Source organism: Dendrobates tinctorius, unplaced genomic scaffold (genome assembly GCF_039654945.1).
Source record: "Dendrobates tinctorius isolate UK_male_01 unplaced genomic scaffold, ASM3965494v1 ptg000056l, whole genome shotgun sequence".
NCBI classification, from domain to species: Eukaryota; Metazoa; Chordata; class Amphibia; order Anura; family Dendrobatidae; genus Dendrobates; species Dendrobates tinctorius.
The window spans coordinates 16,559,902-16,586,454 of record NW_027361724.1 but is presented as its reverse complement, the minus strand read 5'-3'; the positions used below and the strand labels follow the sequence as shown (position 1 = coordinate 16,586,454).

General features: G+C 44.9%; 1 protein-coding gene and 1 long non-coding RNA gene across 2 annotated transcripts in view; one reads left to right on the top strand and one right to left on the bottom strand.

The window, feature by feature from the left end:
* LOC141091816 (uncharacterized) overlaps window positions 1-15,182 on the top strand; it is a 35,689-nt gene extending 20,507 nt beyond the window's left edge. The window contains exons 2-3 of the long non-coding RNA XR_012232584.1: window positions 6,924-7,012; window positions 14,022-15,182. This is a non-coding gene — a long non-coding RNA (uncharacterized lncRNA). The remainder of the gene's footprint in view (window positions 1-6,923; window positions 7,013-14,021) is intronic.
* HDAC4 (histone deacetylase 4) overlaps window positions 1-26,553 on the bottom strand; it is a 199,829-nt gene that overhangs the window by 98,628 nt on the left and 74,648 nt on the right. The gene's annotated exons all lie outside the window — the stretch shown is intronic.

Below are 26,553 nucleotides of genomic sequence, written 5' to 3'. Positions count from 1 at the left end.
CAGTGTTATGAAGGTGCTCGGCCGCTGTACTTAAAGTGCTGCGTTCAGGAGAAAATGAAGAAAATTTCTCTAGGGAGATGCCGGCTTTCAGTCATTGATCACAGCAGCGACCGTAAGAATGCCTCAGCACGGACTGACAGCTGGCTCTGCACTAAACCATTACAGAGCTGTCAGTCAGTGTCGGGGACTGCCTAAAGCCACCATGCTCAGTGCTGTTAGCGGTGACTAATTGCTCTAGGCATGAGCACGCGTGCATGACTGAAAGCCGGCAGCTCCCAGGAGAAAAAGTTAATTTTTCTTCCAGGTGCCACACAGTTTTTTTTCGATTTAAAGTGAGAGCAGCATAATGTAGGGGTGGACAGCCCGATTTTAGAGATGTGTCACATGCTCAACAGATGGCTGTAGTTTCAACACAATTAGTGTTTATCAGCAGTAGATTATTACTGCAGGACTAGGCGTCACGTGCCCGGCAGTCCAACTGATCAGTGTAACCCCGCCCCCCACCACTGATTGGCAGCTTACTGTGTACACTGTAAGCAGGCTGCCAATCAGGGGTGTGGGCGGGGTTATACAGAGCTCAGCATTTGAGCACTGCTACATCTACAGCAGACAAAGGCAGCTCACTAAAAATAATGGCATGTGTGACATCATAACCATATAGCACTGAAAAAAAAAATGCACTTTTTTGCAAGACAAAAAAAATTACATACAGATATGACAAATAGCATTTGTGTTTGCTCTCTCAGTCATTTGCTTGAATATATTTCCAGCCCCCCAAAAAAATGTAAATAAAAAAAAAATAAAAATTACCATTCACAGAAAAGGGTTTTCAACAAACAGTTAATACGTTTCCAGAGCTGGGGTATAATAATTCTCTGGGACCTTTTAGCGAGAAACAAAATCGACCTCCTGCTGCTATGTTTTTCTCTGCTGTTTAACAGCTGGCAAACAGCTGCAGCCGACATCAAGAAATGAAGATGGGGGGACTGTGCGGCCCACTGCTGTACACTTTGCCTTCCATATGCTTACATATGTGCATAATATCATTAATAATTTATAGCTCATCAATGTGCATTGTTGTACATGGCTATAAAATCACTTTAACAAGGAAAAATGGAGACAACAGGGAACGACTAAATCGCTGCAAAATAAAAAATGAGAGCAGATACAGAGAGAGGGTAGAACTCCAGCAGATTAGCAAACATATACTACTGTATTATTCACAGTAAAATAACACCATAATGCATCTCGTGCTCTCATGTCTCCTGGTATATGTCTTGCTGTCTTATTTCAAACATTATCCACCCTTGCCTACACGAGGAATTTATTATACTTTTTTGTCCAAGATCAAGAATAGTATTTGTTATGGTGCCACATGTAATAAACAAGCACATTATACAGTTACATTGCTAATTTATTGCTATCTATAGGTTAAATAGTGAGTGGATAACATCGCTAATGAGAACCTAAAGGTATAAAATGTAATTTTATTGAATAATATATGGTAATAGAGTAAAAATTCTTTTAGGTGGGGAGCATTAAAAAAAAAACAAGAGATAATATATTAGTATGGACTAACATAGAATGAAAAAGCAAGCAGAAAGTGAGATCAGGGGAAAAACAAGGTTCTCTCACACTGAATGAACACATACCTACAGTGGGGGAAATAAGTATTTGATCCCTTGCTGATTTTGCAAGTTTGACATGAACAGTCTATAATTTTAAGGCTATGTGCACACGTAGCGGAACTCTTGCGGAAGTTACCGCGAGAATTCCAGAATTCCATTCCGCGGGGAAAATCGCATCTAAAATTCCCGCGATTTTCCCGTGGAAAAACTAGCGATTTGCAAGCGTAATTAGCTCACAGAATGCTAGCGTTTTCCAAGTGATGCTACAGAACTGATTGAGGCTATGTGCCCACGTTAGGGTTTTTAAACGCTCAGGAAACTGATCCCCTTCCTGAAAATGAGCGCTTTATTTCCACGCGTTTCCTGCGCGCTTTTTGCACGCGTTTTTTTCCAGGCGTTTTCTGGGAACAGCTCAGCAATGCGGAAATTAATGAGCATGCTGCGTTTTTAGCCGCTAAGCGATTCCTGAGCGTTTAAAAATGCATGCATTGGCACAAAAAGCCAAAAACGCATGAAATTTAATGTGAAGCTTCTTTTAAGCGTTTCTGCAGCGTCTGAGCCGGCACAAACGCTGCGGAAACGCTTAAAAAAACGCAACGTGGGCACACAGCCTAAGGGTAGGTTAATTTTAACATTGAGACATAGAATATCAAAAATAAAATCCAGAAAATCACATTGTATGAATTATATAAATTTATTTGCTTTTTGCAGTGAGAAATTATTTGATTCCCTACCAACCATTTAGGGTATGTGCACACGCTGAGGATTCCGCTGCGGTTCCGCAGCGGTTTTGGCCGCTGCGGACCCGCAGCAGTTTTAGCTGCGGTGTACAGTACTATTCAAATGAATGGTAAAAAAAAAAACGCAGTGTAGACGGTGCGGAAAAATCTGAGTGGATTTGCTGCGGTTTTGCTGCGGTTTTGAAACCGCAGAAAGAATTGACATGTCAATTCTTTCTGCGGAATCCGCAGCGGGTTCCTATCTCCACCATTGTGGAGATGGTGAATCCGCAGGACCAAACCGCAGGCTAAACCGCAGATAATCCGCAGGTCTTTTTACCTGCGGTTTATCTGCGGTTTTTGCAAAATCCGTGCGGATTAATCCGCAGCGGATTCCGCAGCGTCTGCACACACCCTAAGGGTGTGTGGTAAAAAGACCTGTGGATTATCTGCGGTTTAGCCTGCGGTTTGGTCCTGCGGATTCACCATCTCCACAATGGTGGAGATAGGAACCCGCTGCGGATTCCGCAGAAAGAATTGACATTTCATTTCTTTCTGCGGTTTCAAAACCGCAGCAAATCCGCGCAGATTTTTCCGCACCGTCTACACAGCGGGTTTTTTTTACCATTCATTTGAATGGTACTGTACACTGCAGCTAAAACTGCTGCGGGTCCGCAGCGGCCAAAACCGCTGCGGAACCGCAGCGGAATCCGCAGCGTGTGCACATACCCTTAGAGTTCTGGCTCCTACAGACCAGTTAGACGCTCGTAATCAACTCGTTACCTGCATTAACGACAGCTGTCTTACATAGTCACCTTTATAAAAGACTCCTGTCCACAGACTCAATTAATCAGTCAGACTCTAACCTCTACAACATGGGCAAGACCAAAGAGCTTTATAAGGATGTCAGGGACAAGATCATAAGACCTGCACAAAGCTGGAATGGGCAACAAAACCATAAGTAAGAGGCAGGGTGAAAAGGAGACAACTGTTGGGGCAATAGTAAGAAAATGGAAGAAATACAAAATGACTGTCAATCGACATTGATCTGGGGCACCATGCAAAATCTCACCTCGTGGGGTATCCTTGATCATGAGGAAGGTGAGAGATCAGCCTAAAACTACACAGGGGGAACTTGTTAATGATCGAAAGGCAGCCGGGACCACAGTCACCAAGAAAACCATTGGCAACACATTACGCTGTAAAGGTTTAAAATCCTGCAGAACCCGCAAGGTCCCCCTGATCAAGAAGACACATGTGCAGGCCCATCTCAAGTTTGCCAATAAACACCTGGATGATTTTGTGAGTGATTGGGAGAAGGTGCTGTTGTCAGATGAGACAAACATTGAGTTCTTTGGCATTAACTTAACTCGCCGTGTTTGGAGAAAGAGAAATGCTGCCTATGACCCAAAGAACACCGTCCCCACTGTCAAGCATGGAGGTGGAAACATTATGTTTTAGGGGTGTTTCTCTGCTAAGGGCACAGGAATACTTCACCGCATCAATGGGAGAATGGATGGAGCCATGTACTGTAAAATCCTGAGTGACAATCTCCTTCCCTCCGCTAGGACATTAAAAATGGGTCGTGGCTGGGTCTTCAAGCAAGACAATGACCCAAAACATACAGCAAAGGCAACAAAGGAGTGGCTCAAAGCGAACCACATTAAGGTCATGGAGTGGCCTAGCCAGTCTCCAGACCTTAATCCCATAGAAAACTTATGGAGGGAGTTGAAGCTACGAGTTGCCAAGCGACAACCTCAAAATCTGATTTAGAGATGATCTGCGAAGAGGAGTGGACCAATATTCCTCCTGACATGTGTGAAAGCCTCATCATCAACTACAAAAACTCCTGACTGCTGTGCTTGCCAACAAGGGTTTTGCCACCAAGTATTAAGTCTTGTTTGCCAGAGGGATCAAATACTTATTTTTCCCTGCAAAATACAAATACATTTATATAATTTATACAATGTAATTTTCTGGATTATATTTTTGACATTCTTTCAATGTTAAAATTAACCTACCCTTAAAATGATACACTATTCATGTCTACGTCAGTGGGCAAACTTACAAAATCAGCAAGAGATCAAATACTTATCCCCCCCCCCACCCATATATAATATATATTAATACAATGCAACAATAATAATGTCAATGTAAATACGTCATATCTGACAACCTACCAAGAAATAGAGCCCCAAACTCGGATACACGTTTCGCCTTGGCATCCTCAAGGAGTACTCCTTGAGAAAGCCAAGGCGAAGCATGAGTCATTTTTCATGATTGTGTTTTTAATGTATGATCTTTACTATAACACACAAAATGTCCACCTGTATGTTAGTTCCGCCTATCTATTGCTATTTTCATACACTTTGTTTTGTGAGGCTCCCCACCTATTTTTGAATTTTTACTCCATTATTACATTACGTTGTTCAAGTGTCTCCATCTCTTCCAAGTCCCTCATACACATGGGCATTTGACGAGCCTCAGCATCCATGTGTTTTCAATAGGGAGAGGGAAGTAAGTCGCTGCCAGAAGAAAAAGAATGGGAGTCCTGGGTTCGAATCCCACCAAGGACAACATCTGCAAGGAGTTTGTATGTTCTCCCGGTGTTTGCGTGGGTTTCCTCCGGGCACTCCGGTTTCCTCCCACACTCCAAAAAAATACTGATAGGGAATATAGATTGTGAGCCCCATCGGGGACAGTAATAAAAATGTGTGCAAACTGTAAAGCGCTGCGGAATATGTTAGCGCTGTATAAAAATAAAGATTATTATTACATTCAAACTGCCCGACCTCTCTCGCCCCCTACATCATCTGTAAGGCTAAGTTCACAAGTAGCGGAACTCTTGCGGAAATTACCGCGAGAGTTCCGGAATTCCATTCCGCGGGAAAATCGCATTTTAAATTCCCACGATTTTCCCGTGGAAAAACTAGCATTTTGCAAGCGTAATTAGCTTGCAAAATGCTAGCGTTTTCCAAGCAATCTGTAGCATCGCTTGGAGAACTGATTGACAGGTTAGTCACACTCATCAAACATAGTGTTTGACAAGTGTGACCAACTTTTTACTACTGAGGCCGCCTATGCAGCATCAATAGTAAAAGATAAAATGTAAGAAAATAAAAAAAATAAAAAATTGTGTTATTCTTACCTTCCTACGTCCCGCGTAGCCTTCCCGCCTCTCTCTACGCTCTTGTTCCCAGTAATCCTTTGCGAAAATGCCCGTGATGACGTACATTCTCGCGGTAGTTCGCGATGACGTCGCACGAATGACCACGAGACTTCGCAATCCCGCGAGAATGGACGTCGTCGCGGGCATTTTCGCAAAGGTTTACTGGGAACGGGAGCGTAGAGAAAGGCGGGAAGGCTACGCGGGACGTCGGAAGGTGAGAATAACAATATTTTTTATTTGAAATTCTATTTTTTACAGGGATATGGTACCCAAAGCCCGGAGGACAGTCTCCTCTCCTCCGGACCGTGGGTACCATCCGCAAATGTTCTGCTTAGGCTGTGTGCACACGCTGCGGATTGTGGTGCGGATTCATCCGCACGGATTTTGTAAAATCCGCAGGTGAAACCGCAGGTCAAAAGACCTGCGGTTTTACCTGCGGATTGCTCTGCGGTTTTGCATCTCCTCAATGGAGGAGATGGCAAACCGCAGCAGAATCCGCAGAAAGAATTGACATGTCAATTCTTTCTGCGGATTGAAAACCGCAGATAATCCGCGCGGCAAATTCCGCACCGTCTGCACTGCGGTTTTTGATTCCCATAGGGAATCATGGTACTGTACACCGCAGCCGCAGCAGCCAAATCCGCAGCGGAACCGCAGCAAAATCCCCAGCACGTGCACACAGCCTTACTTTTCGCATGGTGTGCACAGCCACATGCGGAAAGTAAGCAGAACAATGTATTCCTATGGGTGCGGGATCGCCGCGATTCCGCAAAATTAATGAGCATGCTGCGATTTTTACCGCAAAACGATTCCGCCGCCGTAAAAACCGCAGCATTAGCACAGCATTGCGGAATCCCATAGGAGTGCATGGGATGCTTATTTTTCGCGGCAAAATGGCGTGGTTAAAACAGCCGTGGAAACGCGAAAAAAATGCCACTTGTGAACTCAGCCTAAGGCTAGGTCTTCATACACAGTCGGCTGGGTAAGACAGAATGTGTATTTAGACCTGATGGCACGCCTAAATGCTGTCTGTAGACCACCTGATTATTTGCCTGAAGTTGGGTACTTTAAAAGCTAGAGTTGTGCAATGCCCTCAAAGGCTGGCACCTGAAAATCACTTAGAGATGGCAAACCCATACTGTATAAATAGTAGGGAGCAAACAGCCTTCACTGTAGACGCAGTTTATTCTAACAATAATTTAACACATAGTCATGTTATGTCCCTATTGGTTTATTTCCAGAAGGAAAAATAAAATTGTGATGATTCAAGAAACTTTTCCAGCCCTTGCTTGTCCAAAATAAATATGATAAAGTATTCTTATGGATCGCAGGACATGCCATCAAATAAATGTACCAGGATGAATTTTTGCTGGTTGAAGAGCAATTCTGTTTATTTTTTCATTTTAGGTGGCTAATAAGGATGGAGAACTTGATAGATGTACGGAACTGGCCACCTCCAAAAACGCTATTTATCTAGAATGAGACAGTGGTAATCTGTAAGTAAATAGCATTTAAATCATTTGCTTGGGCAGCGGCTACAGGGAGAAAATGGTTATCCTCACTGTAGCTTCCGGTCATCGTGGCGGTTACAGTCACCACTCACTACACAGAGCACAGTAGTAATCACTCCCCCACACATCGACTGCCTGCTCACCAGGGCTTTATCAGCAGGTGTGAGCCATCTGTAACCAAAGCGGCTGATCTAGTTACATGATCTCTGTCCGAGACTCCTGTGACGTGACATCAGACTACCTCTGAGATCCGGGCTTTGAAAACGAATCGGTGGGTGAGGCTCTCTTCAGCAGAGTTCGCTCTACTCCTTTTTACGCTCCTGCAAATTGCCGCTTCCCCTCGCAGACTGCCGCTCTATACCTTGTGTACTCTATATACACTCTAACAGCCATTATATTAAATGGAGAACACACGCATGCTCCCTTATTCTTGGGAGCACTGAGTAAGGAAGACGAGGTCCCACCAAAGTACTGGTGGTAGTTCCAAAAGTGGACTCTATCTATAAGATATCTATAACAAATACTTTTGATAACCAATGTCTCACTACATGCTCTCTTTTTAAGTTGTATTGTAACACTTGGGAGTGATTCAGTATGAGAAAGCGGATCTCAGACGATGAAAGTTATTGCACCCTTGATCTATTCTGAAAACTGATGGTGAACGAAACAGCCTGTGTGAGAATTCACAAACTGGGGGTTCAATAGAAAAAAAAATATATATATATATCATTGAGGGAAGATTTGGGTAAATGTCAACTTTACACACAGTGAGCAGATAGCTGGTAATTAATAGATGTGATTGAAAATCAGGAACGGTGATGGAATGGCGCATTATGTAGATAAGCCAACTTATGCAAACTTGGCATTATCTGTAACGGAACACACAAACATCACAGAATTACACAGTACGCTGAAAAAGTGCCTGAACATAGAATCCATGATGCAAGAGTGTCGAGAAGTCTATATTACCCAGCTAATGACAAACCCTCTAGCAATTCTGAAGGTGTGCCTGTGGCAGGGGGACAAAATAAGAGAAACATTGCTTCCTGCAATTACATAATATTCAGCAATTAAAACACGTTTCTAGTCATTCAATCCCATTTGGCATAAAGAGAATTTTCCTGTGCAATCACACAGCTAACACTCTATATAAAAGCTTTAGGCTGTGCACCCAAGATGAGTTTTGAATCCAGCAAAGCGGGATTTATAGAAATCTCATGACCACTGTGCTTTTTTTTTTTACTTAGCGGAAAGTGACCTGCGGTGCACAATTCAAATCCGGAACATGTTAATTTCTCTTGTGCGCACGCTGAGTTTTCTGCGCATATTTTCTCCATAGACTTGCATTAAATGCGGAAAGCCAGCAGGTAAAAAATGAACATGGTGCAAAAACAAAAATTTTATATGCTCAGTTTGGCTGCAGCCTTTTCTCCTCTTCTTACTGAGAACATATGGACACTTGACAAAAAGCAATCTGAGGTGCTCGGTCACTTAAGTTGTAAGAACATTCTAAAGATGCATTTACACTGAAAAATGAGACCCGAAGAATGAGTAAAATGCACAATCATTGGATCTTAAGCTCACTTAAAATTAACAGTTCTCGGCAGCGCATCTTTCTCAAACAAAACTTGAGCTGCCAAGCGGATATCCGGGACTTTAAAAAAAACAGGCATGTATTGCTAACAGAGGCAACTACCTGTCAGTTGTACTCGCCGCCAGTCATTGACCGCTCCTGCCAGAGATTCAGCTGCTCCCTGTCAACAGAGCATCAGCTTCACTTCCTGTTTACAGGGCGGGACTAGTGGCATCATGCTGATTGACAGCCGACTCTCCGCTGCGTAATTGTCTTGAAAGGTGTCTTTAACCTTTTAATAAAATCACGCATTTAAAATAAAATTTTATTTAAAGACTTAAACTTAAAAAGGGTTGTCCATTACTAACAAGGACACTTCAAAACTTGATGTTGAAAGATTTACCTAGGGATAGGTGAAAAAGGAGCGCTACCTAAGAATAGCCATCAAAGTAATGAGAAAATAAATTAAGTGAGGGATAAGGTGTGTGCTCACCTGGCAGAGATGTGCTGACTAAGGGTACCGTTACACTAAGCGATGCACCAGCGATCCCGACAACGATATGGATCACTGGTGCATCACTAAGTGGTCGCTAGTGAGCTGCCACACAGGCAGATCTCACCAGCGACATAGCAGCGGTCGGGGGTCGTTACTTACCTGTCAGACGCGGCGATCCTGACGTCCTCCCGCCCGTGTCCACGCGTCGCTCGTCGGCGCCACAGGAAGCGCCCGACGAGAAATGGTCCAGGACGTTCTTGCGATCAGCGACAGACAGCGGGGGAGCCGGTCGGAGGCAAGTATCACATGTAGCGATATCGCTAGCAATATCACTATAACGTTACAAAACCAGTGACGTTACAGCGATATTGCTAGAGATATCACTATGTGTAACGGGCCCTTAAGGCTCAACTCTAGGATTGAGGAGATCCAGTATACTGTCTAGTGGAACCTGGTCGGGTCCGTCATGGAGTTCCAACATCAAAAGACAAGAGGATAAAAACAAAACAAAACAGAGCATGGCACTTCCACAGCACAGGACATGAAGAATTCCAGGAATTAAAAGGTAAGAAGTACGAGCAAAAGTGCAACATGGGAAGGTAGCCTAAGGCCGTGTGCACACGTAGGGGGTTTTTTTTCCGTTTTTAAACGCGCGATTTTGCCGAGAAAACGCAAAAAAAAAAAAAAAAAAAACACTGTTTGACGAGTGTGACCAACCTGTCATCAGTTTTCCAAGCGATGCTACAGATCGCTTGGAAAACGCTAGCATTTTGCACGCTAATTACGCTTGCAAAACGCTAGTTTTTCCACGGGAAATAGGTGGGAATTTAAAATGTGGGTTTCTCGCATATTTCCCGTGGCATGGGATTCCGGAATTCCAGCGAAAATTTCTGCTGGAATTCCACAAGTGTACACATAGCTTTAAACATTTTTGTCCAAGACTCACAGATCACATCATTTTTAAGAGGCTTCTCCTTCAAATGGCCTACAAGCCAAGTGAACGTTGGGACAAACACTGTTTAAGGCTGCCTTTGCATGTTGAGCTTTTGCTCGTACTTTTTACATTTTAATTCCTGGAATTCTTCATGTCGTGTGCTGGAAGCGCCATGCTGTTTTTTTTTTATACACTTCTCAATCTGAATGTTTGCCACCACTGACTGGGCACGGGAGTCGCGTGACATAACCTCATGTGAGTTCTGGGAACGCGAGTGCCGACACGGATATAGTTTTATTTTAACGGAGGAAACAGAAAAATTGAGAAGGTGTTGTCCTAGTAGTGGAAAACCCATTTAATATTACCAGGGGATAGTTTTTGCTCATTTTATTCCCAGTGCTTTCATTTTTTGCACACTTGCTACAAGGTTCTAGAGAAATGGGCCTTTTTTATTAAGTGACAATGTTAAATGACCGCCAAGTGACAGCGCTTACACCGCTGGAATGGCGCCGTTCGGAGAGGGGAGAACATGTTTTTTATTTTTTTATTTTAATTTTTTAAATCTGACATTATTGCAACTAAGAAGCAATTGTCCAGTAGTGGACAAATCCTTTAAGGGACTTTCAAGGCACGAATAGGTCTAGAGAACTTGTCAGTGGACATGCACTGGCATCTGATCCAGAAGGTGAACACGTCCACACTCAAAGCAGCCAAAATCTCTTGTGGCACCAGGCTGGCATGATTAAAAAATAAGGTCAATTAAAGCAAAAAAAAAAAAGACATTGGAAGAACACAGTTGTGTATTATTTAAAAACTGAACTAATGCGCCATAGACAGAAGTACTTATGTCCTTTTTATACCTTACTGGCATCAGGGAATATGGAGACAGGAGGTGGCACCAGCTGTACAACAATAGTGCACGGCTACTGCAAATCTCAAGGCCCCTGGTGATGTAATCACCCGGAACAGGTAAAGCCTCATTATACAGCGGTGCCACCAGGTGCACATACGGTATCTTTCTTTTACAGGAAGAGGGATAATCACATGCATTGCTACAATATGGCATCATCCTGTATAAGAAAAACTATCAGAATTAACTCACCTAAAGAAGTTATAACCGTATTGACACCTGAGCAGTCATGGCCAAAACGTATGAGACGGATCCAAGAATTTTGGTTTGCTCAGATTGCTGGTTCAATGATTTTAGACCTTTTAGTCACCTGAACTACAGATGTGAGGATGAAGAAAAGGCTTTGGAAGGGTGCATTAACTTCGAACAAATTGGGGAGAACCCCAGATAAAGATAAGGCATCAACTATATGGAAAGACTTAATATTTACAGCGTTGACCCTTATTTTTTAAAGGCTTCTGCCCTTCGTCAATCCTGGGAGATGACAACCCACTGTTGTCTAATCAGTGTTTGGTCAGTTTTTAATATCAGCGTTTCATCAGTGATTTTCATGTATGAAAAAAAATAAATCGATCACAAAGCTTCTCCGATCCAGGGTTAATCATGGACAGCACATGGACTGTACATTGACGCCAACCGTGGGCTATCTGTGCCTTTTACGGACTTATATGGGTAATTTTCATCCAAAACGATGATCAAAAAAAAAGTACACGTCCACCAGAATGGTCTGTGGACACCTGGTACACAAACACGGCCATATGAATATCACCATAAACTTTAATGGATGCATGTTCAATGCGTGCGTAAAACAAAAACACAGAACACGCACCTCAAAAACAGACGTCTGAATGAGGGTTTAGACGGTGGAAAATTTCTGCAGCAAATTCAATCCATGTGAACTTGTGCTTAGAGTGTATAAGTTCCTCTTTTACAAATGTTATCAGGTGATAACTCTAAGGAAAAGTACATGACTAATTCACAAAAGAATAATCACTTATCACAACTGTAAATTATGGGTTTGTTTTTTTTATATTTTCTCTTCTAAATATACCTAAGTGTCCCGGAGTTGACGTAGGCGAGTGCACTTAGTTCCTGTATACTTTTCCAACAGCCTGATCTTTCAGCGAATTTATTATCAGCAGTCGTATCAGTAACAATGGTCACTAATTATATCTGTACAGTGTCATCATGGTCTTTTATTTTTACATATAAAACAAATATATACACACACAAACAACCACAAGAAGGATTTCATCAACCAAGGTATCATTGTAATCAGTATAACGGCGCCGACCTGACACTGTCTGTAGGTTACTGAGCACAATCCTGCTGACAGGCTTCCCTTTAAGCGCTCCCAAGTTAAAATGACAGCCCACAGTGGCTGAACTAAAAACGAATAAAAACTAACCTATTAAAGTCGTACACTTAATTTTGCATTAAAAATAATTATATAATAAATTATAATACAAAATTAAAAATTGCAGCATCTTCCCTTTAACTTTGGAGAGATTTCTAGGCATTCTCTGAAATCTGCAGGGGTCGCAGGGCGGGTATAGTGTGAGAAGATGACCTCTAGCCATCACCTATTGGGAACAATAGGAGCTTGTGTTTATTGCTATCCTGCCTGTGATATTAAGACTACTGAAAATGGTCAGAATTCAGATTTAGCTTTCTTGTTTATTTTATCCTATATGGTGTTCCCTCTGTTAGTGTACGCCATCTTATTATTGCTTTATATTCCATGATGTAATAGTTTATTTTATTAATAAAGTATTTTTGAGCATAATATACTCCTTCTTTTGGGCTTAATTTTATGGCCTTTTCTTTTTGATGTTTCATATGCTAGTTTGAGTTTTATTACTCTTGTGATTACTTAGTGATCTTTATGGGGAGACTTTTATTGTATACTTTAAAGTACATGGAGAGCCTGGTACAGGCAGGAGAAGCTTTCTCAGCTCTGATACAAAAACCTGCTAACAGATTCCCTTTAAATGGAGATACTAACATCTTCAAACAATCAGGGAATACATGAAAGACAATCTGTTGGCTCTCATAACGTGTGCTTTAGCAAGTGCTTGTGTTGTGCAGTTCCTCTGATATTCCTCCAAGAAATGTATGAATCAGCTGAAATCTAGCTGTTACGAGCTGGGGGTGTGTCCCTGAGCACTCTGACACAGCCAATCAGAGCAGCCACTTTCAGACTGTGCAGGCACACGCCCCCAACTGGTAACACCCAGCTGTCAGTTATTTACAAATCACAAGGAGGAATAAGGCTATGTTCACACATCGCAATTTTTACAGGGTTTTTTTGGGCACATTTTCTGTTGCGTTTTACAGTACCAGCAAAGTGTATGAGATTTCAGAAATCTCATGCACACAGCATGGTTTCATTGCCTTCAGTATTTTATGCAATACCTTGGCTTTTGCCAAATGCATGTCATCACTTCTTTCAGAGTATTTCCCCCCTTAAATGGCTAGTACAAAAACCACTACAAAAACTAAGGTATCAGTTTTTGCGGCTAAACCTGATGACGTAAACGCAGCAAAAATGCAGAAAAAAAATTAACAAAACCTAAGCAAAACCTACTTTTTTGAAGTTTTTTTTACTCCCAAGAAAGCAGGTTTTGCCTGCGAGAAAAAAAACGCATCAAAAACAGAACGTGTGAACATAGCCTAACAGAGGAATCTTTTATTGACCAGGAAATGCAATTACTTTGTAAAACAGACATGATAGAGGTGTAAACAGATACACGCAATTCTAGGATTTTAAGAGTATCTAAATATTCCACTCTTTTTTTTTTTTTTTCAAACCTGTTAGTCAGTAAAAGTCTAGGAGGAAAGCAAAGGTAATACCGGGCAACATACCCCAAAGCCTAGAAGTTGGGAGCTCCGGTGAGGGTCAGAGAATACATCTTTGTGGACCTACATCTTACACTGTTGTGTAAACAGGGGTCTGTCAACATTTACACGGCCTCTACCACACTCTGACGTCAATCACACAGCTACACACACACAAGCCGGCGTTTCCTGGCTTATTTTTAAACAAGAGCAAATTTAAGAGATTTTTCTTTTTTTTTTTAGCACGGGTCTGTACTGGAGCCTGGCATTCCTGAAGGTCTGATGAAAAGACACAGAAGGGAGAGAGCTGCAAACCCCTCCGCTGTTCCTTCCAGACATGAACAAGACTGCATTATTACCACGCTCTAGCAGGTTTCTATCGGAGAGAACACTGATGTAAACATCTTTTTGTGTTGACTAGGGGAAATCGCTTTATCGCCGAGCCCTTGTTTTAAAATAACCACAGCATTCAGTTATCTAAAGCCCTTCACAAAAGCATCAACTGTATCTCCTGCTACCATCTAAACCCCAAAGTCATGACACCATTCCAGATGTCTCAGTCCTCGCTGATCGGAGCTTTCCAGACCGTAAATCCACATCTCACCCTACTAAATATAATGTGTGACATCTTCCCTGTAATAGCGGCCAGGAGTTCACAACTCCCATACCCAGGTCACAGAGGGCAATAGTGTGAAAACTCCAAATATCCAACTTTTTTTTAAAGACCGTCCCCTTATCCCACCCAAATTTCCCAGGACAGGCTTTCAGCTCCACTAAACCTCACCCAAAGGACCATAATCAGTGAGAAGACCGGCCCAAAAAAAAGCTTTTCCATGTAATCCTGGGTTGGGATCATATTAACACAGCCAATACATCTTAACTGACCTCAGACATGAGTATAGCATCCCCATACAGGTGACAATCCAGCAGCTGTCGGCTGTCCACTATAGCTGACAACTTGCTGCATTAGCCACGATCAATGTTTGCGCCGTCCAAATCTGATTAACCCCTTAGGTGCTGCTGTCAATAGTGACTACATCATATAAATGGTTAACAGAGTGTGGTTTCTCCCTCTTTATCCCCATCGGCACCCTGAGATCATGGTTGTGTGGTCCTGATGTTTGCCATGGCAATTCACGAGCCAATACTGGCCTTAGAGCCTGACGGCTGTTGTAACCTGTTCAGAAGTTAACGGCATTTAGGTGGTAAAAATACACATTTTCATTTGTGTCATGTCACTTTGCATTAATTCCTGAAAATCACCTGAAGGGTTAATAAACTACCTGATTGCAGTTTTCAATGTGTCAGGGGGTGCAGTTTTTAAAATGGTATCACTTTTGGGGGTTTCCCAACATATGGAACCCCTCAAAGGCACTTCAAACATGGATAGGTCCCTAAAAAAATAAATTTTGTAAATTTCCTTGAGAAAATAAAAAATTACTGCTACATTTTTAAACCTCCTAAAATGCTAACAAAATAAAAGAACATATTACAAATGGTGCTGATGTAAGGCAGACATGTGGGAAATGTTATTTATTAATGTTTCTGTGTGGTATGACAATCTGGATTAAAGGGACAATCATTCAAAGTTTGAAAATTGATAATTTTTTTTTTTTTTAACTTTTTTCTCAAATTTCTGAAATTTTTTATAAATAAACAGAAACACTATCGACCTAAATTTACCATTATCATAAATTATAATGTGCCACGAAAAAAGAGTCTCAAAATCACTGGGATTTGTTGAAGCGTTCCAGAGTTATTACCCCATAGTGTGACACTGGCCAGATTTAAAAAATTTGGCTCCGTCACTAAGAGTTAAAAAAAAACCCACCATATTTACGGCCAAACAGTGATAATCTGCAGGTAAACACATGTGAGTGAACAATTGGAAATTTGGCTGCAGGGAAGCAATGACATTATACTATTCCAGCCATCGGGGTGGTGTTGGCGGCTGTGAGCAGTCAGCGCTCTATTCTGTGAGCGCACTGTAATCACGCCCACTGATCCCTGTGCGCCATTCTGATCGGCAGCAGGTCAGTCCGGGGAGAGCGCGGATACTCACTGAATGGAGACAGACCGATTGTCGCAGCCCCAGTCACTGATCCAATGGCTGGAAGTGAGCCGCTTCAGGGAAATTGGAACCATTTTGTTTTTTTATTAAGAGCATAAAATCAGCATTAAATAAAAGTGTCCATCTCTATAACCATATGGTGGATTTATTAAAAAACAAAAAAAAAAAACAAACGTAGTAGTCAGGAATAAAATAGTCAATTCTTACCCCGTGACAGATTCCCTTTAAAGAGAACCTCTCAGTGCGATCAGTCCTTCTAAGCAGTTTATATAGACCCGCAGGTCATAGAACGTAAGTTGACTAAAATGATACCTTGATTTCTGCGATCTGATGTTTTTATTTCAGAGAAATACACAATTTTTTTTTTCAATATGTAAATGAGCTGCTAAGATCTATAGGCCGCATATAGATCTCCCTGAGAATATCCCTCCAGAAATTATTGTAAATGAAAGTGGCATTACCAGTGTGAGACATGTAGATCAGGAGAGCAGACTGTCAGTCATTACATGTCTCACACAAGTGTCCCCTTTAATTTATGATAATCTCTGGGGGGCAGATTCTATGTCCGGCCCATAGATCTTAACGGCTCAATTACATATTAAGCAAGAACGGCTCTGGGGTGTGCGCTTACACCCCACCCTTCCAAATTCTGACAATCACAGCTCAGCAGCATCTGAGACTGATCGACTGCTAGAACACCTGCCAAAATAAGTTTTGACAGCACCTGGGAGGGAGGGGAGAAAGAGCATGCCCTCAGAAAAGACTGAAAAAATGCTCTGTTGAACTGCAAAGCAGAGATTTCACATACTGCACTCTAGAAGAAACATGTGTGACTATATCTGGAACGACAGCACAAAATGGAAAACAAGGCAGATTCTGGTGAGCTCAGGGATGCTTACAAGCTGTTTAACTCCATATTTTGACAGGTCCTATTTAAGCCACTGCCAGATGCTGCAGACAGTGATGAATCACCCAAGAACAAGAATCAGAAGTGATGAAATCCTAACGCTACCTGACATTGATCTACCTATTCTAATTAGTAATGAGCAAACATGCTCGAATAAAGCGTAATCCGAGCATGCTCGTGTGCTAACCGAGTGTCTTCAGCATACTCGAAATATACGTTCGAGAACCCGCACCGGAGCATGCTCAGATAACACCTTATCCCAGCACATTCGCTTATCGCTAGTTCCCATGTGTTTAGCTCAGTAGCACAAGCATATCTGAAAACTCATGACCTAGACATTTTGGCAGTGTATTATATTTGCTGCACGGTGGCAAGGATTGACAAAGTAATTAACAATACCCAGTGGGGGAGCGAAGCTTATTCAGGGGTTGACAAAATAATCTCAAATCCAGGAACATGTAGGGGAAAACTACAGGCAAGCGCAAGCTTTTAAAGGAACAGGGGAGAATTGCATCAATACCACTGGAGGTAAAGGGGACTTGTCCAGTGGCTCCTATTATTTGGAGACATATCGATATACCGTATTCATACACGGCTGCTTTATTAAAGACATTTTTGCGCCTGTTCGAAACACGTGACTGGGGCTTCCAGAATTCCAGAGAACACAGCGTACGAAAAATCCGCCCCGTAAAAACAGTACCAGCTAGGGAGATGAGACTTCAACAACTCATCTACACTGTGCAGAGACTTTCTGCACAGGAATAAAGCAATCTTTTGCCCTGCACATGTGGAATTTGCTACATTAAAGGTACGTGCACATGTTGAGTATTGACAAAGGAACTTTCTGCACCAAAAAAAGAGTGTTGGCAGGAAAAACGTTGCGTAAAATGCATAGGTTTTTATGATTTTTTTCCCTCCATTAGTTCAAATGGGTGACAAACACAAAGAATTGATATGTTGCAGATATGAAAAAGAAAAATTATTAAAATCTGCAAGGAAAAAATAAGCAGCGAAAAAATAAGCAGCATTTACAGATTTCAGAAATCTCAATTATTTTGCTGGTAGGGTAAAAATGGCATTATTTATCAGAGAAACATGGATTTTTGTGATAAACTCACCGTAAAATCCTTTTCTCCGAGACGCTCATTGGGGGACACAGATACTGTGGGTGTATGCTTCTGCCGCTAGGAGGCTGACACTAAGTGAAAAAAAAAAGCTTAGCTCCTCCTCCGCCGTATACACCCTCACCCATATTGCGGGCGGAAATCAGTTTGGTGCCAAAGCAGTAGGAGAACAACAAAATCAGCCTTAATACAAGTACAACATGTCCAGAAAAGGACCACACTTACATAAATAAATGCGTATTTAACAAAACAAGAGCCAACTTGGCTAATAGTGTGGGTGCTGTGTCCCCCAATGAGCGTCTCGGAGAAAAGGATTTTACGGTGAGTTTATCGCAAAAATCCAAGTTTCTCCTTCGCCTCATTGGGGGACACAGATACTGTGGGACGTCCAAAAGCAGTCCCTGGGTGAGAGATTGACTCAGAGATCCAAACTCCATGCAACTCTTGTTTAATGTTGCGCCTCCGCTTCTTGGAGAATCCTTCTACCCAGGCTCGCATCCGCCGAGGCTTGAGTATGAATATTATAATGTTTGGCAAATGTGTGCAGGCTGGACCAGGTTGCTGCCTTGCAAACCAGTTCCGCCAAAGCCTGATGCCAAAGCGCCCAAGAGGCGCCCACTGCCCGACTAAAGTGCGCTCTGATCCCTGCTGGAATCGGCGTGCCTCTAATGCGGTAGAACTCCTGAATAGTCAAACAAATCCATCTGGCTATGGTCGATTTTGAGGCAGCGAGTCCCTTCCTGCGCCCTTCGGGGAGCACGAACAGCGTGTCCGTCTGACGAAAGGGAGCCATCCGCAACACGTACCTCCGAAGGGCTCTTACCAGGTCTAACGTGTGAAGAGCCTTTTCCACACGGTGCACCGATGCTGGACAAAATGAAGGCAAGACAACGTCCTCATTAATATGAAATGAGGACACGACTTTCGGTAGAAAAGGAGGGGCTGGTCTGAGCACCACCTTATCCTTATGGAAAGTAAGGAACGGAGCTCGGCAGGATAGTGCCGCCAGCTCTGAAACCCGCTTGATAGAAGTGATGGCCACTAGGAACGCCACTTTACAGGAAAGGTACCTCAAAGAAATATCCTGAAGCGGTTCAAATGGAGCTTCCTGCAGAACACTTAGGACCAGGTTAAGGTCCCAGGCATCCATAGGCGCCTTCTAGGGAGGTACCAAGTGGGAGACTCCCTGAATGAAGTCTTTACCTGCAAACTGGTAGGAATTCTGCACTGGAACAGGACGGATAAAGCCGATATTTGTCTCCTGAGGGAACTTGGGGCCAGGCCCGAGTCTAGGCCCGACTGGAGAAAGGCCAAGATGTTGGGGATCGAGAATCTCAGCGGTGAAACACCGCGGCCTCGACACCAAGCGAAGAACACCTTCCAGGTGTGGTGGTAAATTCGTGCTGAGGCCGGCTTCCAGGCGCTAACCATTGTAGCGACCACCTTGCTCCCAAACCCTGCCTGGGTTAGAATCCAAGATTCAATGGCCATGCCGTCAAACACAGGGCCGCTGAGTTGGGGTGGCAAATCGGCCCTTGAGTAGATCTGGGCGCTCTGGCAGTCGCCAAGGAACGTCGGCGAGCAGCTGCATTAGATCTGCGTACCACGCTCGACGGGGCCAGTCTAGGGCCAGCAGAACCCCTTCTATCTTGATCTTTTTGATGACTCTCGGAAGTAGTGGAAGCGGGGGAAATAGATATGGAAGGCGAAACTGGTTCCATGGCAGAACCAACGCATCCACAGCGATTGCCTGCGGGTCCCTGGCCCGAGCGACATATGTGTGCACCTTGGCATTCACTCTGGAAGCCATCAGGTCCACATCCGGAGTTCCCCACAGTTGACAAATCTACTGGAAGACTTCGGGATGTAGAGATCACTCTCCGGACGCAAGACCCTGCCGGCTGAGAAAGTCTGCCGCCCAATTTGCCACGCCCGGGATGTGGACTGCCGAGATCACCGAGTGGTTTGCTTCGGCCCACTGAAGAACGTGCCCCACCTCGCGCATGGTTGCTTTGCTGCGGGTGTCCCCTTGATGATTTATGTAAGCCACCGCTGTGGCGTTGTCCGATTGAATTCGGACAGGGCGGCCTGCTAGAAAGTGATGAAACTGTTGCAGAGCCAGCCAAATTGCCCGTATCTCCAATAAGTTGATCAGGAGGTGGGCCTCCTGCGGGGACCACCGCCCCTGGGTCGTGTGGTGGTGAAACACTGCTCCCCAGCCGAAGAGACTGGCGTCGGTTGTCATCACCAACCAATGGTCTGGGGGAAAGGGTTTCCCCTGGGTCAGAGAGGAACTGGGTATCCACCATTCGAGCGACTGCCTGACTTGAGAGGACAGCTGGCACTGCCGATCGAGCGTGAAATGATTCTTGTCCCAGGTTGACAAGAGGGCGTGCTGCAGGGGGCGAAGATAGAACTGGGTGAACAGTATCGCTTCCATTGCCGCCACCATTTTTCCTAGAATCCTCATGCCGAACCGGATGGAATGAGGGACTGGTTGGCGAAGTGTCCGGACTCCCTGCCGAAAAGCTAGCGCCTTTTACTGAGGGAGAATTACCAACCCACGGCAAGTGTCGAAGATCATTCCTAAGAATGAAATCCTCTGAGCTGGCACAAGAGATGACTTATTCGCGCTGACCAACCACCCTAAGGGGGCAAGAGTATCCAGTGTGATGTTGACATTTTTCTCGCATACCCGTATTGAAGGGCCCTTGACCAAGAGGTCGTCCAAGTAAGGCAAGATGACTATGCCTCGAGAATGCAGTATGGCCATGACAACTGCCATAACCTTTGTGAACACTCTGGGAGCCGTGGCTAGCCCGAAGGGTAGCGCTACGAACTGAAAATGTCGACCAATGATGGCGAAGCGTAGAAACCTCTGATGAGGAGGAAAAATGGGAATATGCAGATATGCGTCCTGGATGTCGATCGAGGCCAAGTATTCTCCCTGCTCCATGGCCGATAAGACTGAACGGAGAGACTCCATCCGGAAATGTCTGATCCTGATGAATTTGTTCAGAAGCTTCAGGTCCAAAACAGGTCTGACAGACCCGTCCTATTTGTGAACCGCAAACAGATTGGAATAGAAGCCCTGAGCTCTTTCGTGTTCTGGCACGGAAACAATGACTCCATTGTGCTGGAGCGATTCGATGGCCCCTAATAGAGCCCTTGCCTGGGTATCCACCCTGGGAAGACGAGAAAAAAAAAAAAAAACATTTTGGAGGGCATCTGACAAATTCTATTTTGCAACCTGAGGCCACAAACTCCTTTACCCACGCGTCGCGTGCGACAGTGAACCAGACGTGGCGAAACCAGAGTAGACTGCCGTCCACCTTACTGGTGTCGTCTGGCAAACGCCTCGAGTCATTTAGCTGGCGATCTTTGGGATCTGGGCTGCTGAGTTCGCATTCTCCCCAGTAGGTTTGGTTCTATATGAGACCTGCCGCTCCCTATCCTGGTTAGGGCGGCCTGAAGCGGCGGAATTGACCGCTATGGTCCACCCGGGGTTTGCGAAAGGTCCGAAAATGTGCCTGAAAAGGGTGGCGAAAAGGCGGTTTGACCTTTTGTTGAGGGAGAAAACCACTCTTTCCTCCTGTGGAGTCAGAGATGAGTTTATCCAACTTCTCCCCAAATAGACGGCCGCACTGATAAGGAAGGGAATTCAAGGACTTCTTGTAAGGAGAATCAGCCCGCCATGTCTTAAACCATAGAGCTCTTGTGATAGAAATTGCGTTAGCGGCAGCAAGTGCCGAGCAATTGGCCGCATCCAAAGACGCATCGATTACATAGTCTCCGGCCATCGCCATGTGACTCGCGATCTCCGATATCTCGGCAGGTAGCTCTCGCTCCTGCGCGACCTTGTTTAATGATTCTGACCATGAGATCATGGCCTTGGCTACCCAAGTTGCTGCGAACGAGGGAGAGAGCGCTGATCCTGACGCCTCATATACTGAGCAAGCTAAGCTCTCTATGAGGCGATCCGTGGGATCATTAATAGATGAAACACTAGGAACGGATAACAGGGTTTTAGTGGCTAGATGCGACATCCACCGTCGGAGATTCCGTCCATTTCTTACGGATGTCCGGGGCAAATGGATACCTTACTTCGAGTGCCTTTTGACCCGAGAAATGCCTGTCTGGTCGTACCTGTGTGGCTGCACTATGTCCTCAAACTCAGGGTGAGAGGAAAAAATTCTGTGCGGCCGCTTCATTCACTTAAACGCCATCTTATGACCTGAAGCCGCGGTGGAATCATCCTCAATCCCCAAGGTCTGATTGACGGGCTTCTATGAGACTGTCCACTGTATCACGTGACCCTGGAGCATCCAGGTCAAGGGGCTCGCCTTAGTCGAAATCTAAGGTCTGCTCGCTATCAACCACTGGTGACGGGGAGCGAGAAGCAGAACTTACGGATGCCAAAGCACCGGATGGACTGGGCGACAACGCGTGGATTCTCTTCCCCCAGGTCTGCCTGGAGTGAGAGCGGCCCCTGCAGGCCGAAGGCTCTAGTGAGGTGGAGGTACCCTCTAAGGCCGGCGAGCCTCTGTCCCTGCCCCTATCTGGGGCCTGAAGGGACTCGACTGCCCTCGTAAGCGACGCCATGGACTGTGACAGTGATAGGGCCCACTCCGGGGGGCTTCGCACATTGGTCGCAGGGGAGAGCTCGTGGGCGCGTTCGGACTCGCAGGCTTCGCATAACCGCTTGCTCTGCGCCCGTGGAAACGCAGCCCGACAGAAGATGCATGCAGAGTAAAAAAAAGTGTGCGTCTTTGCCTTTTAGGACATGCTGTATCTGTCCGCTGCTGGGGATGGGTGGGAGGAGCTAGCACCTTGTTTCCCTGTAGCGTGGCCTCTCGGGCAGCATTTACCCCTGTCCTGTGACCCCCCCCGTTCCTGGACGCCTCCACCACCGAAATTGCGCGCCACCAGCTGCGAGGTGGACCGCCGGGATATAAATCGCTCAGGGGTGGTACTTCCGGGTCTGCAGCCTAGCCGCGCTCCGAAGCCGGGGGCTAAATTTATTCACCGCCGCAAGTGACGCGCGGCCCAGAGGCGGAACTTCCGGTTGCGGCCTAGCTCTGGCTAAAGCCGCGGCCTCGATTTTCTCCCCTGCCCGCGACGGGGGGGGCGCAACTTCATGGCGCCGCAAAAAAATGGCACTACTTACTGGCGCGGGCTTTATCACACCGCGCTTCTGCAGCCACGCTCAGCCAGGAATGGCCAGTGGCATCTGATAGCTACGGGCTCCAGCCCTGGATCTTCGTCGCAGGAGCCCTCCCAGGCCCTCTCCTCACTGGCGATCCTCTTCAGCTTCCCAGCTCAGGTATGTGAGGGGGCCTTGATAAAATAGGACGGTGCAGGCACCCTAGCTCCATCTAACCCCTTCAGGGGGTGAGGAGAGGGACCGTCCGCCGCCTTGCAGCACCGCAGTCTAAGCATTGGTGGAGCAGTGGGGGCCACACGGACTAGTCTTGTGCCTCTGTACAGCCCATGGTTTCAATACCTAGGGGTGGTCAGGGCTAAGTCCGGCATTGTGTCCCACGTTGCAGGAGAGGATACGTGAAGGGACACTCGCATGTGCTCACCCGTTGTTAGTTTGGGGAAATCGGACCCTTTCAATAGGATCCGTTGCCCCTGCCTGATCTTCATGGAAAAAAAGAAAAAAGTCTGGAGCAAAAAATCCAGACATGTGCCTCCATGGACCCTAAGCAAAAAACTGATTTCTGCCCACAATAGGGGCGAGGGTGTATACGGCGGAGGAGAAGCTAACCTTTTTTCACTTGGCATCAGCCTCCCGAATCCCACACTCCCGAATCCCACACTCCCGAATCCCACACTCCCGAATCCCACACTCCCGAATCCCACACTCCCGAATCCCACACTCCCGAATCCCACACTCCCGAATCTTCGCACAGCAGAAATATTTCAACTGAAAGTGCTTGGACTGCAGCTGGTCGAATACAGAAAAACGGAACGGATGCAAAAACTTTGGCAACTAATGTGCCATTCATCTAATGTTACCAAAAAGCAGCAGGGTATTCAGTTTGAAAATGGAGCAGTAAATTAGCCCAGTATATAAATCAATACCTTAATTGTTATATTACACAGATCAAATTAAGTTTTCTACTAATGCACTTTAAATCTATGGCTGAAATTGTCATTTTTTTCCCGCAATGGCATCTATATTTGGCTATTGAGATTTACAAAAATTTTGCACCATATGCCTTCTATAGCACCTGCACTTGTGGCAGAATGAGCCAACTAAGGGTCTTTCAGTGAGCTTGTGCTCTTATTGCGCTTTTAGGCTTCGATCACAACAAAGAGCTTTGAGTTTTTTGATGTTGCAGATTTCTTTGCACCATTTCTGCACTTGTTAAAAGTAAATTGGGTTACCGTATATACTCATGTATAAGCCGAGATTCTCAGCCCATATTTTCGGGCTGAAAGACATGTCGTGAATATGAAACACGCAGTTTTACACTGCATAAAAAGCACAGTGGGCGTGAGATTTCTAGAAACCCATCCACGTTGCTGGAACTGTGTTATTGACGGAGCAAAAAAAAAAACTGTCAAAAACTCATCAAGGGCGCACAGCCTAACTAGCTTCTTTCATCTGTTTTATGTTTATATGAATGTTCATTCAATGCGTTTTATGGCCATAAATCAGCCGAGAGGAGCTCAGTAAAGTCAGATTAGTTCCCACGGTGTGTGTTGTGTATTCGGTGGAATTTTGTTGCTGCGGATTTTTAGCAGCATTATTGCATCAAACTGCTAATTTTAGCCACTTGCATTTTATTAATGCATGTTTTTTTCTTTACAATTTAATGCATTTTTCTTTGTTCACTTTTTTGTCTTTTTTGTATGTAAATATTTATAACTAAAACTACTTTGAGTTAGAATCTTCCTGTTTAACTCTGATAAAACTTTACTGATAATGTCAATTGCCGATTACATGCGCTTCTTCTGGGGAAACACAACACAATTGTATAGTTGGCATAGTTCGGACTTCAAAGCTGCACCGCGACTCACCGGGCATTGGTAGATCCCAACAGGTAGCGCAATAGTTTCCAGTTAGAACACAAGTCATCCCAATTTTCTGCCGATTCCCCAAGGCTTGAACAGTTCTAGATAAGCCAAGTGCTGGAGAAAAGATACAATTCTAAGAAAACATCTCAAAACACCAACAAAACAAGTAGACAAAATTACAGTAAATCGGTTTGTTTTCCAGAGATTCAGAGGAATTGGTAGAAGAAATGCCGGCTAATTAGACGCTGCTCGTTTTCACAGCTTGTGTAGTGGTAATCTTCATACTTCCGGCTCACTGATGCCCACGTAGATTCAGAAACGAAGACTATGCAGCTTGGCAAGGCCTAGAGAACTGCATAGCAGGAAACAATTATCCTATAGAACCTTTATAATGACAAAATAGGGGGATAACTTCTCGATGGCTGGTGGTCTGACCGCTCGGACCCCCCCCAGCGTTACAAGGAGTAGGTGTCGAGCATGTGCACCTCTGCGCTATTCATTCTATATAGCTAAGCTCTATACTCGGCAATCTCAGTCAGTCCTAGAGCAGAGGGGTTCATGTTTAAGCTACACTTTTTTTTCCCATTTTTCCCCTCCCTACCCCCATTACAGTTTTTATGGGTGGCAGGAGAAGAAAAAATTTGAGAGAGGAAGAAATAGATTAAATAGGTTGTCCACTACTTTTACATTGATGGCCTATCCTTAGGATAGGTCATCAATGTCTCATCAGCCAGGGTCCGACACCAGGCACCCCCGCCGATCAGCCATTATCGGGGTCAGACTCCTTCCCCTGCTTGCCAAGCTGCTCCATCTACTTGTAGTGTCCGGGGGCTGGGGGTACTGCACATCCGCCTCCTATTCAAATCAATAAGAGGCGGATGTGTAGTCGCCTGCTGCAGTCACTACAAGTAGACGGAGCAGCTCAGCAAGTGAATACTTCTTGTGGCCGCCGATAGGATAGGCTATCAATGTAAAAGTAGTGGACAACCTCTTTAAGGAAAAAAAAAAATAGAAAAATATGTTTCCTATGATTATATTCTATGTATCTCATCTAAGTACTTGTTCACTTGCTTGGGTTAGTCTGCAGGTCAATAACGTTTCATTGCTCTCCTGCCGTCTCACTGAAAGCGTAGCTACCGTGAGAAAATCAACTTTATTCTTCTCTGGAGCCACTGGCTTTCAGAGACAGAGACATGGAAAGAGCAGCTACAGTCACCTCTGCAGTGAGCCGCGTCTGTAAAGGGGGTTTTACACATAGCGATATCACTATAACGTCACCGATTTTGTGACGTTATAGCAATATTGCTAGCGATATCGCTATGTGTGATACTTACCTCCGACCGGCTCCCCCGCTGTCTGTCGCTGATCGCGCAAGATCGGCCGGCTCCATTTCTCGTCGGGCGATTCCTGCTGGGCTTCCTGTGGCACCGACGAGCGACGCGTGGAGGCGGGTGGGAGGATGGCAGGATCGCCACGTCTGAAAGGTAAGTATCGTGCGCTGCATCGCTGTGAGATCTGCCTGTGTGGCAGCTCACTAGCGATCATTTAGTGATGCACCAGCGATCCTGACCGGGTCGTATCGTGGTCGGGATGGCTGGTGCATCGCTAAATGTAAAAGGGCCTTAAGGCTAGTTTCACACTAGCGTT